This window comes from Atractosteus spatula (genome assembly GCF_055471065.1).
Source record: "Atractosteus spatula isolate fAtrSpa1 chromosome 10 unlocalized genomic scaffold, fAtrSpa1.hap1 SUPER_10_unloc_2, whole genome shotgun sequence".
NCBI classification, from domain to species: Eukaryota; Metazoa; Chordata; class Actinopteri; order Semionotiformes; family Lepisosteidae; genus Atractosteus; species Atractosteus spatula.
The window spans coordinates 2,351,555-2,366,878 of record NW_028296622.1 but is presented as its reverse complement, the minus strand read 5'-3'; the positions used below and the strand labels follow the sequence as shown (position 1 = coordinate 2,366,878).

Here is a 15,324-nt window from a genome sequence, read left to right as displayed (position 1 = left end):
ACCCAGCTGTGTCTGGAGAGAAGCCAGGGTATCGGCTTGTTCCCCCCTCCCACTCCTCTCTGTGTACAGCAGAGCCTCCTGTCCTGACTGGAGGAGCTCACCCAGCTGTGTCTGGAGAGAAGCCAGGGTCTCGGCTTGTTCCCCCCTCCCACCCCTCTCTGTGTACAGCAGAGCCTCCTGTCCTGACTGGAGGAGCTCACCCAGCTGTGTCTGGAGAGAAGCCAGGGTCTCGGCTTGTTCCCCCCTCCCACCCCTCTCTGTGTACAGCAGAGCCTCCTGTCCTGACTGGAGGAGCTCACCCAGCTGTGTCTGGAGAGAAGCCAGGGTCTCGGCTTGTTCCCCCCTCCCGCCCCTTCTCTGTGTACAGTAGAGCCCCCTGTCCTGACTGGAGGAGCTCACCCAGCTGTGTCTGGAGAGAAGCCAGGGTCTCGGCTTGTTCCCCCCTCCCGCCCCTCTCTGTGTACAGCAGAGCCTCCTGTCCTGACTGGAGGAGCTCACCCAGCTGTGTCTGGAGAGAAGCCAGGGTCTCGGCTTGTTCCCCCCTCCCGCCCCTCTCTGTGTACAGTAGAGCCTCCTGTCCTGACTGGAGGAGCTCACCCAGCTGTGTCTGGAGAGAAGCCAGGGTCTCGGCTTGTTCCCCCCTCCCACCCCTCTCTGTGTACAGCAGAGCCTCCTGTCCTGACTGGAGGAGCTCACCCAGCTGTGTCTGGAGAGAAGCCAGGGTCTCGGCTTGTTCCCCCCTCCCGCCCCTCTCTGTGTACAGTAGAGCCCCCTGTCCTGACTGGAGGAGCTCACCCAGCTGTGTCTGGAGAGAAGCCAGGGTCTCGGCTTGTTCCCCCCTCCCACCCCTCTCTGTGTACAGCAGAGCCTCCTGTCCTGACTGGAGGAGCTCACCCAGCTGTGTCTGGAGAGAAGCCAGGGTCTCGGCTTGTTCCCCCCTCCCGCCCCTCTCTGTGTACAGTAGAGCCCCCTGTCCTGACTGGAGGAGCTCACCCAGCTGTGTCTGGAGAGAAGCCAGGGTCTCGGCTTGTTCCCCCCTCCCACCCCTCTCTGTGTACAGCAGAGCCTCCTGTCCTGACTGGAGGAGCTCACCCAGCTGTGTCTGGAGAGAAGCCAGGGTCTCGGCTTGTTCCCCCCTCCCGCCCCTCTCTGTGTACAGTAGAGCCTCCTGTCCTGACTGGAGGAGCTCACCCAGCTGTGTCTGGAGAGAAGCCAGGGTCTCGGCTTGTTCCCCCCTCCCACCCCTCTCTGTGTACAGTAGAGCCTCCTGTCCTGACTGGAGGAGCTCACCCAGCTGTGTCTGGAGAGAAACCAGGGTCTCGGCTTGTTCCCCCCTCCCGCCCCTCTCTGTGTACAGCAGAGCCACCTGTCCTGACTGGGGCACTTTCACACCGGCACACTGGATGCTGTGTACGCACCAGACCTTTAGTTTTTATCTGTAAACTCATACTGTGCCTACTTTGGAGTGCGAGTCAACCTGTACTTTCTGAAGGACTTTTGTCAGGGGAATATTACTGCCACCAGCAGCAGACTTTGCATCTTCTGTGAGCTTGGCATCAGTGTGCTCATTTGGCATCCTCGTCAATTAGGTGCCAGGTAGCTGGCATATGAAACAAAACTAAAAATCACAAAGGCTGGGGAATGTATTGATCTCTCTGTCCGTTTTTTTCATTTTTTATTTTTTTGTCCTGTGCTGATTCAATTTACATCAGTCCCAATCAAAAGGCAAAATGAACATATATTAACTGATCTTTTGTTTAAGAAGAAAAAAGTTATTATCCCGGGATGATTGTTACACCAGGAGGACAGCTGGTCTGGTGGCTCAGGTCCGGTCCTGTCACACCGGGAGGACAGCTGGTCCAGTGGTTCTGATCCGGTCCTGTTACACCAGGAGGACAGCCGGGTCAGGTCCGGTCCTGTTACACCAGGAGGACAGCCGGTCTGGTGGTTCAGGTCCGGTCCTGTTACACCAGGAGGACAGCTGGGTCAGGTCCGGTCCTGTTACACCAGGAGGACAGCCGATCTGGTGGTTCAGGTCCGGTCCTGTTACACCAGGAGGACAGCCGGTCTGGTGGTTCAGGTCTGGTCCTGTTACACCAGGAGGACAGCCGGGTCAGGTCCGGTCCTGTTACACCAGGAGGACAGCCGGTCTGGTGGTTCAGGTCCGGCCCTGTTACACCAGGAGGACAGCCGGGTCAGGTCCGGTCCTGTTACACCAGGAGGACAGCCGGTCTGGTGGTTCAGGTCCGGTCCTGTTACACCAGGAGGACAGCCGGGTCAGGTCCGGTCCTGTTACACCAAGAGGACAGCTGGTCCGGTGGCTCAGGTCCGGTTCTCTTATTAGGAAGTTCCTAGTTTTAGAGCCCAGCTCTGCCTCTGTTTCACTGTGCCTCCTTATTTTTGCTCCTCCTGGACAACTGTCAGGGATCAAGCGTTTTTTCGGGAGTGCGGAATCTTCTGTCGGGTCTTGTGGTGCAGCAGAGCTCGCCGCTGTCCACTCTGGGCCGGTTGGGGACTGCGACTGGGTCCTGTGTGTGTCTGCGGGGACAGAGCACGCTGCAGTCATGGGGGGGGCGAAGCAAGGCATGCTGGGAAGGTGAGCGAATCCTAGCCGTACAGGAAGAGGAAGTGAGGTCAGCTGCTGTTGTTTTAGCCTTCCACCTGGACCAATCCCCCATTTCGCCTTCCGTTTCCATTTGCTACCTGCGCGTAGATCACATTGAATTTGTCCTGTCTGCTGACGTTGGACTTCCTGGACGCCTTCACAGTGGCGTACTGCAACTCCTCCTCCTCGCCCTGAAGGAAAAAAAAAAACACCCTTGGCATCATCTCTTCTCAGCTCAGTGCAAATCACAACTTACGATGGCAAATAGCAAATTTAAACATTACGGGTTCTGTTGTGGGGCTATGTAATTTTCTAGAGTACCACAGGGGTCTGTACTGGGACCACTGCTCTTAATTATATCAGTGATGTAGTTAGTGGAGTACCACAGGGGTCTGTACTGGGACCACTGCTCTTAATTATATCAGTGATGTAGTTAGTGGAGTACCACAGGGGTCTGTACTGGGACCACTGCTCTTAATTATATCAGTGATGTAGTTAGTGGAGTACCACAGGGGTCTGTACTGGGACCACTGCTCTTAATTATATCAGTGATGTAGTTAGTGGAGTACCACAGGGGTCTGTACTGGGACCACTGCTCTTAATTATATCAGTGATGTAGTTAGTGGAGTACCACAGGGGTCTGTACTGGGACCACTGCTCTTAATTATATCAGTGATGTAGTTAGTGGAGTACCACAGGGGTCTGTACTGGGACCACTGCTCTTAATTATATCAGTGATGTAGTCAGTGGAGTACCACAGGGGTCTGTACTGGGACCACTGCTCTTAATTATATCAGTGATGTAGTCAGTGGAGTACCACAGGGGTCTGTACTGGGACCACTGCTCTTAATTATATCAGTGATGTAGTTAGTGGAGTACCACAGGGGTCTGTACTGGGACCACTGCTCTTAATTATATCAGTGATGTAGTTAGTGGAGTACCACAGGGGTCTGTACTGGGACCACTGCTCTTAATTGTATCAGTGATGTAGTCAGTGGAGTACCACAGGGGTCTGTACTGGGACCACTGCTCTTAATTATATCAGTGATGTAGTCAGTGGAGTACCACAGGGGTCTGTACTGGGACCACTGCTCTTCTAAATTATATATGTGATTGGCTCGTATCAGCTTGATTGCCTTAATTTGAAAATGTCAAAGAACGTTGTTTTTGCATTTACACAGTTGTAAGCCGCAGGTCACCGCGGAGCGTTCCTGACAGTTAACTCACTTAAAGCGATGGACTGTTCATGACTTCAGCCGCCTTAAAACGTCAGTACTCAACAGAGACCAGACCAGTCCTGCTGAGATCATGATACCAGCCTCCGTGGGACACAAGAGTTTTCGACCTGAGCATCGAGGATACGGAACGCTTATAAGTCAACCCCCGACACTTCTTCAGAATGAAAACCAGAGGCCACAAGAGGATACCACGATGACATTGGCGGTATTTGAGTAGGTTTGAGCGAGTCAGTGTTCACTTTCATTTCTGTTCTGCCACACACAGCATGTTATGCCCTTGCGCAGGGTACTGATCTGGGCTGGATCTGGACTGGTCTGGGCACAACTGACACAGGGAGTCACAAGGTAGAGGCAGCAACCTGCATCTCCCAGCTGGCAGCCCTAGTCCGTACCTGGAGGGGAGACTCCTGGGAAAACACTGACACTCTCTCTCTCTCTCTCTCTCTCTCTCTCTCTCTCACACAGTGAGACAGACAGACAGACAGACATACTTACAGACTCTCTCTCACACACACACACATATAGATAAACTCACAGACAGATTCACACATACAAACTCTCACACACACAGACTCACACACACACAGACCAGTGCCAGTTTTCCCAGAAGCTAGCTAAGTCCCCAGCATGTCAGAGGACTGCAGGAGGAAACCCATGCAAACACGCAAACTCCACACAGACAACACCTCAGGTGTGGAATTGAACCCAGGCCTCACGTTAGCAATTAGCATGGATTGCCTCATAAAAAACCCCCATTGAGCTGACTGTTGCATTTAAAAGCTGAAACTTCCTGAAAGTCAGCAAGTCAGCAACGGTTGCACAGATAAGTCTTCTGGGAACAAAAGGGCACTGCCAGCACAGCACAGCTTACCAACACAAGCTGATTTATTGCCTAGTTTGCAGGAGATTAGACTCTGTACCGTGGGCAGCAAATGTAACCTGATCTGATAGCCAGAACTCATCAACTCAGCGAGACTGGGTCTAGTCAGTGCAGAGATAGGGACACTGTGTGTGAGAGTAGGGGTGTGGACCCCAGTGTCCCGACTGCTGGTCAGTACAGATCAGGACACTGTGTGAGAGTAGGGGTGTGACCCCAGTGTCCCGACTGCTGGTCAGTACAGATCAGGACACTGTGTGTGAGAGTAGGGGTGTGGACCCCAGTGTCCCGACTGCTGGTCAGTACAGATCAGGACACTGTGTGTGAGAGTAGGGGTGTGGACCCCAGTGTCCCGACTGCTGGTCAGTACAGATCAGGACACTGTGTGTGAGAGTAGGGGTGTGGACCCCAGTGTCCCGACTGCTGGTCAGTACAGATCAGGACAGTGTGTGTGAGAGTAGGGGTGTGGACCCCAGTGTCCCGACTGCTGGTCAGTACAGATCAGGACAGTGTGTGTGAGAGTAGGGGTGTGGACCCCAGTGTCCCGACTGCTGGTCAGTACAGATCAGGACAGTGTGTGTGAGAGTAGGGGTGTGACCCCAGTGTCCCGACTGCTGGTCAGTACAGATCAGGACACTGTGTGTGAGAGTAGGGGTGTGGACCCCAGTGTCCCGACTGCTGGTCAGTACAGATCAGGACACTGTGTGTGAGAGTAGGGGTGTGACCCCAGTGTCCAGACTGCTGGTCAGTACAGATCAGGACACTGTGTGTGAGAGTAGGGGTGTGACCCCAGTGTCCCGACTGCGTGAAGTAGTGTATTATAATGTAGTGCTATACAATCCTGTAATATCATAAGTAAGTATTATGATGAAGTATAAGTAAACCAGCTGCAGGAATCCTGGCGGTCACAAGGCCTGGAGGTTTGAACAGGTCCAATGTTCAAACCAGAGGGTGAAATGTCTTACGTCTCTGGGCGTTTCTGCGGCCTCGTCTACAGCAGGTTCCTTGTTCCTCCTCCTCCTCAGACCTGCTGGAACAAGATTGTTTGCTTTGACTCAAGAAGCAGTAATTCGTCTGGCAGGTTAAGACAGGCTGGTCAGGGTTAGGTACCGACCAAAACAATCATTTTCCCAGGCCTGTGAGCCTTTTCTAAACTCCTCATCCAGTACAGGGTCCTGGGAGACAAACTCACACACACAGAGACTCTCACACACACACACACAGAGACTCACGCACACACAGAGACTCACACACACACACTCACACACACACACAGACACAGAGACTCACAGACACAGAGACTCACAGACACAGAGACTCACACACACAGAGACTCACACACACAGAGACTCACACACAGAGACTCATGCACACACAGAGACTCTCACACACGCAGGCACATGCAGTCACACACTCAGACACACAAACACAGTCACACACACACACAGTCACACACACACACACACAGAGACAGAGACTCACACACACACAGACACTCACACACACACAGACACATGCAGTCACACACTCAGACACACAAACACAGTCACACACACGCACACACGCAGTCAAACACACACACACACAGAGACTCACACACACACACACGCAGGCACATGCAGTCACACACTCAGACACACAAACACAGTCACACACACGCACACACGCAGTCAAACACACACACACACAGAGACTCACTCACACACACACACAGAGACTCACGCACACACACACTCACACACACACACACACACAGACACAGAGACTCTCTCTCACACACACACAGACACTCACACACACGCAGGCACATGCAGTCACACACTCAGACACACAAACACAGTCACACACACGCACACACGCAGTCAAACACACACACACACACAGAGACTCACACACACACACACACACACACACACACGGAGACTCTCACACACACACACACACACACAGACACTCACACACACGCAGGCACATGCAGTCACACACTCAGACACACAGTCACACACACGCACACGCAGTCAAACACACACACACACACGGAGACTCACGCACACACACACTCACACACACACACACACACACACACAGACACAGAGACTCTCTCTCACACACACACACACAGACACTCACACACACGCAGACACATGCAGTCACACACTCAGACACACAAACACAGTCACACACACGCACACACGCAGTCAAACACACACACACAGACACGTGCACTGGGACAATATGTGGGTTTTTGGGAGTTCCATAGAATTCCTCGTCAGACATCTCTGAAGGAGAGAGAGTGGAGCAGTTGGCCTTAAGGGTTTTAGGAGCGAGCGAGCGCGTGGCACGAGTGTTTCAGCTCAATCAAGAGGTTTTGCAACGCTCAGCTAAGTCAGCTGCAGGAGCTGTTAACCCCGCAGAGACTCGGGTGGAACTGCTGGTGTGCCCCCTAGTGGAGACAGAAACTCAGGCAGCAGACCCAGGGCCCAGCAATGCTCACGTTTAGAACTACAGAAGAAAAAAGCTTCACCTTGTGCTCAAGGGTGTGTAAAGGGGTTTGACTCAGGTCTGTCCAAAGCCTTTGCCCCCCCAGCTGAGTGAATGTAAACACAATGAAGAAAGAAATAAAGAAAGCTCACCCTGCTGTGTCTGGAGAGAAGCCAGGGTATCAGCTTGTTCCCCCCTCCCACCCCTCCCTGTGTACAGTAGAGCCTCCTGTCCTGACTGGAGGAGCTCACCCAGCTGTGTCTGGAGAGAAGCCAGGGTATCAGCTTGTTCCCCCCTCCCACCCCTCTCTGTGTACAGTAGAGCCCCCTGTCCTGACTGGAGGAGCTCACCCAGCTGTGTCTGGAGAGAAGCCAGGGTATCGGCTTGTTCCCCCCTCCCACCCCTCTCTGTGTACAGTAGAGCCTCCTGTCCTGACTGGAGGAGCTCACCCAGCTGTGTCTGGAGAGAAGCCAGGGTCTCGGCTTGTTCCCCCCTCCCGCCCCTCTCTGTGTACAGTAGAGCCTCCTGTCCTGACTGGAGGAGCTCACCCAGCTGTGTCTGGAGAGAAGCCAGGGTCTCGGCTTGTTCCCCCCTCCCGCCCCTCTCTGTGTACAGTAGAGCCTCCTGTCCTGACTGGAGGAGCTCACCCAGCTGTGTCTGGAGAGAAGCCAGGGTATCGGCTTGTTCCCCCCTCCTGCCCCTCTCTGTGTACAATAGAGCCTCCTGTCCTGACTGGAGGAGCTCACCCAGCTGTGTCTGGAGAGAAGCCAGGGTCTCGGCTTGTTCCCCCCTCCCACCCCTCTCTGTGTACAGTAGAGCCCCCTGTCCTGACTGGAGGAGCTCACCCAGCTGTGTCTGGAGAGAAGACAGGGTATCGGCTTGTTCCCCCCTCCCACCCCTCTCTGTGTACAGTAGAGCCTCCTGTCCTGACTTGGAGCTGGTTTTCGTGGCAACAGGCCACAGTTTCATGTGGCCCAGCTCCTGCCCTGCGATTGTGCCCGCTTGATTTCCGATCGCCCTTTACTTTCACTGTGCAACGAGTCGCCCCTCTTCAGCCCTTATCGCTTCCCCACAAGTGACAAGGACGTGAACTCCCCTCCCGGGGCACATCCAGTCCAGACAAGCGTGCCGAATCACGTGCCCCACCTGTCGGGACGACGCCCAAAACCAAGGTGGATGACGGAAAACCTGATCGCTTCAGAGCTGGCCGCTCACCGGATACCGCAGACGGACAGGAAACAAGCATCTGCATGGCGATGCTGATCTCCATTCTGGTCCAGCTGCTCAGGGGGAGGTGTGGCGGAGCTTTGAGCGCAGAAACAAAAGCCCTCCACCGGGACCAAAGGAAATGACCGATATCTAAAGTCCGTCTTATACAGGAGTACAGAATGCCAAGAATTTAACACCGGGACACTGAGGGAAGCGTGCGTCAGCGACCCAGCCACTGGAAGTGCTTGATCCCTCAGCAGTGATCTGGCAAGGGCCTACAGAGAAACCCCACACCCAACCAGGAGGGCAGAGAAGCCGAGGCCCCCACATGAATTTCCGGAAACGCGCCCCACACATCGCTAGTGGACAGACGGGACAGATAGAGGAGTTTGTGGCTTGAATACAGAGCCGAGAAGGAATCAGACTTTGAGTCGAGGGTAAAAAACAACATGTACACTGACACACTGACACAAACAATCACACCCAGTCGCACTCACACTTACACACAGTCACACTCACACACTGAGACACAGAAATTCACTATCCCAGCAAGCAACAGGCACAAAACAGGACACACCCTGGATAGGACACCAGTCCATCACAGGACACACACAGACACACACACCCTGGACAGGACACCAGTCCATCACAGGACACACACACACTCACACACCCTGGACAGGACACCAGTCCATCACAGGACACACACACACTTACACACCCTGGACAGGACACCAGTCCATCACGGGACACACACAGACACACACACCCTGGACAGGACACCAGTCCATCACAGGACACACACACACACTCACTGTCACATCAAAGCCAATTTTCCCAGAGGCCAGTTAACCTCCCAGTATGTCTTTGGCCCCAGAGGAAACTAGATCATCATAGAAGAGCTCACTTTTCCTCATACTGGTAGAGAAAACTAGTTCGCAATTAGTCTTCCAGGGAGAGGGGACTGTAGCTCCCCTCCTTAGAAAAGTGAGAAACCAATTTCTTTTACATGTCAGGTTTTGGAAACAATTAGAGGTACACTAGATGGAAATAACGTCTGAAGAAACTGCACGGATTTAGAAAAGAGTAAACCAGCAACATCATTAATGGAAACACACAGTGCATAAGATACTGTGTACTTGAAGTGTCCAAAAACCTTTGATACAGTTACTCAAACCTTTGATTCTCAGATGGTTGGCGATAGTCATGCAAGAAAACATGAGCGTCTGGATTGATTTCTGAAATTCAATATGAAGAGATTGAGATTTAGTTCTTAAAGATAAAGGTTGAATGTTCAAATAGCAGAACTGTAACTAGTGGAGTACCTCAGGGGTCTGTACTGGGACCACTGCTCTTCTTCATTCTATCAGTGATGTAGTTAGTGGCGTACCACAGGGGTCTGGACTGGGACCACTGCTCTTCTTAATTATATCAGTGATGTCATTAGTGGTGTACCACAGGGGTCTGTACTGGGACCACTGCTCGTCTTAATTATATCAGTGATGTAAATAGTGAGATCAGGAGAATAAGCAAAAACACTGCAGAAGCAGCAAAGGCCATTCAGAAACAAGATTCCTGACTGGGAGGCGATGTTTAAGGTAGACATGTGCAGGGATTTGCGACAGAAAGCTCACAGACAGCGATACAATAACGTCAGAGTGAGCAATCTAACTGGGAAGAACAGAAGGCGTTTCTTTCCCCTGAGGAGGATAAACCTCTCTCGTCTTCTTAAGATCTTGGATGCAGTCAGGCGGACAGGCTGCCGTAGGAAGCACTGCACACCCTGAACCTACCTCTGTGTCTCAGAGCACACCCCACAAGCGCCGAAGAGACGATCACGAGCAGAACAAGCACGATCCACTGCAGCAGGACTGGCAGCGCGGGCAGGCCTGCGGGCGAAATCAACCAAGCAGCAACTTTATACAAATCGCAAGGAGAGCCAGTAGAGCACAGAGACACACAGTCTCACACACACACAGAGACACATAGAGACATTGAGAGACAGACACACAGAGACACACAGACACAGAGACACACACAGACATACACGCAGTCTCACACACCATACAGGTGAATGACTGTGTCTCACAGCTCCCTGACACTACCAGAGAGCTTGTGTAAAGCTTGAGTAAAGCTTGAGTAAGGGGCAAGACAAGTCAATTTCTGATGCTGTGTCTAGAACAAAGGGATTTAAACTGAGCACTGATCTTATTTACCTAAAAGGAAAACGTAATTTTCGGTGATGGTTTTAAATTCCTTTCATCATGTTCACATAATAATAATTAAAATAATAATAATACTCCTTACACTTCTATAGCTCTTTCCTGGACACTCCTCTCAAAGCGCTTTACAGGTCATGGGGATCCCACTACCGCCACCAGTGTGCGGCTCTTTACAGGTCCTGGGGATCCCACTATTACCACCAGTGTGCAGCCCCACCTGGGTGATGCTCCAGTCCTCTCCCCACACACCAGCTCTCAGTGGGGAGGAGAGCAGAGTGATGAAGCCAGTTCAGAGAGGGGGGTTATTAGGAGGCCATGATGGGTAAAGACCGGGGGAGTAATTTGACCAGGACACCGGGGTAACACCCCTACTCTTCTCCAGAGACACCCTGGGATTGTTAATGAGCACAGAGAGTCAGGACCTTGGTTTGACGTCTCATCCGCAGGACGGCGCCTGTTTACAGTCCAGTGTCCCCGTCACTGTACTGGGGCATCAGGACCCACACAGACCGCAGGGTGAGAGCGCCCCCTGCTGGGCTCCAGTGGGGCTGGGTTTTCTGCGTTTATCCTGCGTGTATTTAATCGCAGGGCTCCGGACAATAAAAGCTTCACTCACCTCCCCTGGTCTCTCTGTCGGGCACCGGCGTGGTTGTGTCACCAGTACAATTCTCCTCTGGAAAAAAAACAAAACGATTGTTCCTGGTGAGAAAAGACCGGCCGAGGCAGACAGGAAGTTATAAAAGCAAGCCGTAGTCCTCTCCTCACGAAGAGGAGAGAGCTTCAGTCTCGGGAATAATCCGGGATTCCGGGAGAAATGAATACGCGAACATCCGGCCTGCGATTTGAATATTTCCACACGCGTTTTCTGCGATTTGAGAAACACGATTGAACGCGCCGACAGTAAGCGCAGGTTAAACGAGACAGACGACAGAAACGAAAACAACAAAAAAAAACACCTTTTTCCGCACGCTTTAATTTCATTTCAGACGTCTCCGACCGGTGTAAAAAAAAAACCAAGAACCGGGTCTCTAATTTAGAAATGAATCCCGGTGTGTGATATACTGCAGTCCCGGGCGACGACGTGTCCTGATGCTGTACAAGTCCGTAAATTTCAGGAGGGGACGGGTCCCCCGCTGGGGACTCGAACCCGGGCTTCCGGCGCGCGGGAATCCGAGGGGCTCCGTTATAAACGGGGGTACCGGGGACACCTGGTCACACGGCTCGGGGTCAAAGTGTTCAGGGCAACGAAGGGAATTCAAGCTTCTGTGCGACAAAACACACGTCCCCCAAAACCACACACACCTCTCGTCCGTCCCGGGACAGAACTGACGGCCCGTTTCACCTGAAGGAGACGGGCGCAGAGTACAGCAGCCCAGCTCACCCGCGCTGTTAAAACGACACGCGTGGGAGTCGATCTGCCGTGTACGACACACACCCCGCGGGGAGTTATTCATCAGCGCAAGAGCTCTGTTTAAAAACCCCGCACCTCCAACACTCCCCAGCGGGAACCCGAGGCTGTCTGAACATCAAGAGCACGAATTTGAAAACGGTGTCTGTTTTATCATTTATTATTATTATTGTTGTTATTTATTATTATCATCAATAATACCTTTTTATTACTCGCGCATTTATTCCCTATCCTAAAAGGCTCTGTACTATTCGATGCTGTTGTCTTCAGAAGTCCAGAACGCCAAGCTGGGGTACACGGTTATTCATCGGTCTTCATCTCATTCATCAGACAGCGTCCCGCGAGGAACCGGGGGGCACTGTGGGGGTGACCCATCTCCCCCCCCCCCAGCGCTGTCAGACTGGGACCACGGCCTTTGCGTCTTGTGAAAAGAAAGTGCCAGATCGCTTCAGGACGGCTGCGGTTTTCACACCGGCCAGTCGACGCTCCGCTCTCGCAGAAGACCATGCGGTTCGTCACCCCCCCCCCCCCCGTGTCCAGAACCGAGTGTACCAGAGAGCAGCGCGTCTATTTTCCATTTGCGCGCATGTTTTTTTGTTTATGTCCTGTTCAAAGCGGGTTTCTGCACCGCGGTCGCCTTCTTAAAAAAAAAATTCGACCGCGGATCCCGCTTCCTGTGGAACAACAACATCATCGACTTGTAAAGCAACAGCGGTTCTCTAGAGGCACCTGCCTCTGGACGAGTAGCCATGAAACACACGCGAGTGCTGCTTTCGAAAGGCGCTATATGCAACAGTTTATTATTTATAATCATAATAATAATAATGCCAAGACCGGGGTAAAGTTAGCTTGAAGTTCGAAAACGACGTCGGCTCGCCTGTAGCGCTTTCACGAAACCTCCTCGGGCTACGAGAACACCTGCTGTGTTTACAACGTCCATTGTGAATGTTTTAACAGCCCCCACTGTGTGGTTTTTGTGCCATTCTGTTTGCCCACGCTCGGATATTCTTGTGTCCAGATCCTCGCAAGGGAAACACAGAAAGCCAGATGCGTTTTAAAGACCTCGACTTGTGAAAATGTTCACAACCCCTCCAGAAACGTATCAGTGAGCTAATTATTCTTTCCGGACACTCGGGGTTTTGATTGATGCGCAATTACTCATGATCTGGGACACTGGGGGACCGCTGTGTACATACAGTACTTTCACAATGCAAGAAATACCACTCAATAGAGTTTCACGCGAAAAACCCGTATATGACCATAGGAAGAACAGAGCAGCGCAGTCTCCATCACCCAGCCTGTGAGCAGGAATACTACAGCTGTGTGTGACCTCTGAAACCCTTTCCTGATGTCCTGTTTTCACTCAGGTGGGGCTCAGCTATACTCACACCACTGCTGACAGCAGGGAGATTCACGTGTTCTCATTAAAAACAGCTCCCATGATGTGCAAACTGCTTGTTTACACACAGAGAGGACTGACACAGCTCTGCGTTGTCAATCTTTTTCCCCACTCTGCACTGGGACAGGGGGATGCTGCTCACAAGCCAGTAGCATTTAAACCACAGCACCCACAGTGCTGCAAGCGAGTGTTTCACACACTAGGCAGCTCCTCTGACCTTTCCCAGCCTTGCTTTGGCTTGTGAAACCTTTCTTGAATTTTGTATGATTAAAAAAATGAGTCTCGATTTCTCACTAGGTTTGGCCAAACACGGATATCACGAATTGTGCGAGCAGTTCAAAATCAAGTCAAGTGTTCTCAGTGCTTAAAAACCCAGCCCCTCGTGATCATTTTGCTCAGGACAATAGCCACTTAAAGTGAAATGGATTATTAAATTGTCACTTACTTTATTATCAATAATAAATAATAATTGTCATCAATAAAACAATAGAAACCCTTCCTGGATGGGAAGAGCTCCGATATTGTGCTCTCATCTTTATGCGTTTGTGAAATATCCGCTGTATGTCTGTGGAGAAAACGTACATTTTTGCCAATGGGGTCACAAATCTTTCATTTTCTTTGATTTACAGTTAAAGGTTTGCTCTCGCTGGACAGGGTCAGTTAAAAAAGTTGCCAATGAGGGATTTAAAGTTAAATTAGAGAACAGTCTTCATTCTAAAGTAAAAAGGGACTAACTTCCACGATTATGGGAAGACTAAGATGGAATGAGGAATGTTTATGCATTTTAGATAATAATATAATAATAAACTATTTTATATAGCGCATTAAAGGTGGCTTATCAAAGCGCTTTACAGGATGACAATAACAATAAATAAGAAGACTACACAAGATAAAACACAATTAAACACAATTACAATACACAGACCAGAGTGTGGATGGTGGTACTAAGAAGAGCAGAGGGGTGAAGAATGGAACAGTTCAGTAAAGGCTTTTCTGAAGAAGAGGGTTTGGAGTCTGGATCTGAAGGAGTTTAGAGACGGTGACTCTCTGATATCCTTGGGCAGAGAGTTCCAGAGCTTGGGGGCATAGCAGGAGAAGGCCCTGTCACCCCAAGAGTGTATGTAACTCAGTTAAAGTTGAACAATTAAAACAAAAAAAATAAACCATCTTATTTACCGAAACTGTATATACAGAAATGTTTTTCCACACGATGGAAATTTGGTCTTTCACTGGTAGAAAGGTGAATTTCAATATTACCTAACTGATCAAAATACAAATATTGTAAATGGTATTGCTTCCCTGTGTTTTTGCTTCTTTGATTATAAGAGAGAGCAGAGCGAAGGTTGCGAGGTGGAGAGCAGGGCGATAATAGTTCAGACAGGTACTGAGGTGCCAAGCCATGCAGAGTCTTACAGGTGAGCAGGAGGATTTTAAAGTCCACGCGGAATTTGACCGGAAGCCAGTGCAGGGACACCAGGACAGGAGTGATGTGGTCTCCTGCACTAGAGCTGGTCAGGACTATAACAAAATTGAACCGCACAACTGGAATGCGACTACAGCGAAATCCATTTTCGTCGCCCAAAAGCACGATTCTAGCGGGGGTCTAGCCAACTAAGTGACAGAAATGCGCGCGACTGAAACGTGCCTAAATCAGAAATCGCCACTGGACTGAACGCAAAGGAACGACATCCTCAAGGAAGGCCGAGGGAGCGGAGCTCTCACCCACCTCGGACCCGCAGCCGGGTGACGTTGCCGAACCGCGGTCTCCCCCCCTGCTCGGCCGAGCAGACGTACAGGCCCGCGTCGCGCCGGGTGAGGTTGTGGAGCCGCAGGTGGACGGAGCGCGCCGCGGGGGAGCGCAGCGCGGACACGCGGGGGCCGGAGC

At 51.5% G+C, this 15,324-nt stretch overlaps 1 long non-coding RNA gene across 2 annotated transcripts; it reads right to left on the bottom strand.

The window, feature by feature from the left end:
• Nucleotides 1-1,646: 1,646 nt before the first annotated feature.
• Nucleotides 1,647-11,305, bottom strand: LOC148812643 (uncharacterized). 2 transcript variants are annotated; one of them, XR_016086323.1, is made up of 4 exons: nucleotides 11,249-11,305; nucleotides 10,204-10,299; nucleotides 5,686-5,747; nucleotides 1,647-2,796 (listed from the first exon to the last, which is right to left on the bottom strand). It is a non-coding gene; the product is annotated as an uncharacterized LOC148812643 (long non-coding RNA). The 2 variants fall into 2 exon arrangements; XR_016086324.1 differs by lacking the exon at nucleotides 11,249-11,305 and having other exon boundaries at nucleotides 2,721-2,796; nucleotides 5,686-5,750; nucleotides 10,204-10,258.
• Nucleotides 11,306-15,324: the final 4,019 nt, after the last annotated feature.